Source organism: Nymphaea colorata, chromosome 3 (assembly GCF_008831285.2).
Source record: "Nymphaea colorata isolate Beijing-Zhang1983 chromosome 3, ASM883128v2, whole genome shotgun sequence".
Classification (NCBI taxonomy): domain Eukaryota; kingdom Viridiplantae; phylum Streptophyta; class Magnoliopsida; order Nymphaeales; family Nymphaeaceae; genus Nymphaea; species Nymphaea colorata.
This window is the reverse complement of record NC_045140.1, coordinates 28,526,033-28,528,532: the sequence shown is the minus strand read 5'-3', so window position 1 is coordinate 28,528,532 and position 2,500 is coordinate 28,526,033. Positions and strand designations below refer to the sequence as shown.

Below are 2,500 nucleotides of genomic sequence, written 5' to 3'. Positions count from 1 at the left end.
TGACAGCGACACCTTCTAACGAGCTCATGTACTTGGAAATCCTGGTAAATGGAAGGCCTACCTTGGCTATGGTAGACACGGGAGCTACGCATAACTTCGTCTCAGTTGAGGAGGCGAGGAGACTGGGCCTAACCCTTGAGAGGGGAGAGTTACGCATGAAGGCGGTGAACTCAGAGGCCAAACCCATCCACGGAGTGGCCCGGGATGCGGTTGTGAAGATTGAGAGTTGGTTAGGAAGGGCCAACTTCTCGGTGGTCCCGATGGATGATTTCCGGATGATCCTAGGCATGGAGCTCCTCAGTACAGCGAAAATGGTGCCAATGCCGCACCTACGCAGTATCAGTATCATGGACGAGAAGTCCCCTTGTATGGTTCCAGTAACATCGATAAAGAGGGATAAGGGCAAAGCCGCAATGATATCTGCCCTTCAGTTGAAGAAAGGCCTCAAGCACGGCGAAGACACGTACTTGGTGGCAATCAGGGAAGTAACTAATGACTCCCCTGGTTTGGTCCCAGAGGCGCTTGCGCCTGTCTTAGCGGAATTCGCAGGAACAATGCCTGTGGAGCTCCCTAGACGGCTGCCACCTCGACGCGAGGTGGATCATGCCATCGAACTCATCCCTGGTGCCAAACCCCCGGCAATGGCACCATATCGAATGGCCCCTGCAGAATTAAGAGAACTTCGGCGACAGTTGGATGAGATGCTAGCTGGAGGTATAATCAGACCCTCCAAAGCTCCTTTCGGTGCACCAGTGTTATTCCAAGCGAAGCATGATGGCTCCAAAAGGCTATGTGTGGATTATCGAGCGTTGAACAAGGTAACGGTGAAGAACAAGTACCCTTTACCTTTGATTGCAGATCTGTTTGATCAACTGGGCAAAGCTCAAGTGTTTTCCAAGTTAGACCTCAGATCAGGATATTGGCAAGTTCGGATTGTTGATGGCGACGAGCCAAAGACCACTTGCGTCACTCGTTACGGTGCCTTTGAATTCTTGGTAATGCCGTTCGGGTTGACGAATGCCCCAGCCACTTTTTCGACTCTAATGAATAAGATATTCTATCCGTACTTAGATAAGTTCGTGGTAGTCTATCTTGATGACATTGTAGTGTATAGCAAATCCATGAGGGAACATGTAGAACACTTGCGGACAGTGTTCAAGGTATTGGAGGAAAACGAACTCTATGTGAAGCGCGAGAAGTGCCTATTCGGCCAACCGGAAATCAGTTTTCTCGGTCACATTGTGGGAAAAAGTCAGCTGCGAATGGACACCGAAAAGGTGAGGGCAATTCAAGACTGGAAACCGCCAACTAATGTACCAGAACTACGTTCTTTTCTTGGTTTGGCAAATTACTATCGACGATTCATTGAGGGGTATTCTTTGATAACTGCGCCTCTCACTGATTTGTTGAAGAAAAACCGAACTTGGGCTTGGGAAGAGCTCGAAGAAGATGCCTTCGACAAGTTAAAGAGGGCCCTGACGCAGGAGCCTGTGCTCAGGTTGCCCGACCACACAAGAAAATTTGAAGTCCACACGGATGCATCAGATTTTGCCATTGGTGGAGTTTTGATGCAGGAAGGTCATCCAGTTGCCTATGAGAGTCGGAAGCTGAAAGACGCGGAGCGACGGTACTCCGTGCATGAAAGGGAAATGACAGCCGTTATTCATTGTCTTCGCACATGGAGGCATTACTTATTGGGGTCCCAATTCGTGGTAAAGACTGATAACGTAGCCACAAGCTACTTCCAGACTCAAAAGAAGTTGAGTCCGAAGCAAGCTCGATGGCAGGAATTCCTTGCGGAATTCAATTTCGCCTTGGAGTACAAGGCAGGGAAGGCAAACGTCGTGGCCGATGCACTGAGTCGGAAGGCAGAGTTGGCAGCTACCCGGATAGCATCATCCGAAGCGCAACTCGAGGGTGCTCTTCTTGGGCGGATTCGAGAAGGCATGAAGCAGGACCCAGTGGCCAAGCACTTGGTCGAAACAACGGAGGCGGGAAAGACGCGACGATTTTGGCTACAAGATGGACTTTTAATGGCAAAGGGCGGACGAGTGTTCGTGCCCAGATGGGGCAATCTCCGACGAGAGTTGCTAAAGGAGTGTCATGACTCATTGTGGGCTGGCCATCCTGGCCAGGAGCGGACACTGGCACTACTCGAACGTGGCTACTACTGGCCACAGATGCGCGACGACGTTGAAGCATATGTGAAAACATGCTTGATCTGTCAGCAGGACAAGGGAACAAACCAGAAGCCTGCCGGTCTCCTGGAACCTCTTCCTATTCCAGAACGTCCATGGGAATGCCTCTCCATGGACTTCATCGTCAGCTTGCCCAAAGTTGACGGCTTCAGCTCCATCCTTGTGGTTGTGGATAGATTTTCAAAGTATGCCACATTTATCCCAGCCTCTAAAGAATGTCCCGCGGAAAAGACGGCTGAGTTGTTCGTGAAGCATATTGTCAAGCATTGGGGCGTGCCAAAAGCATTGTTAGTGATCGGGAT

General features: G+C 50.4%; 1 pseudogene; it reads left to right on the top strand.

Moving 5' to 3' along the window:
* The window catches only part of LOC116252006 (28S ribosomal RNA), an 8,939-nt pseudogene that overhangs the window by 3,883 nt on the left and 2,556 nt on the right, over positions 1–2,500 (top strand).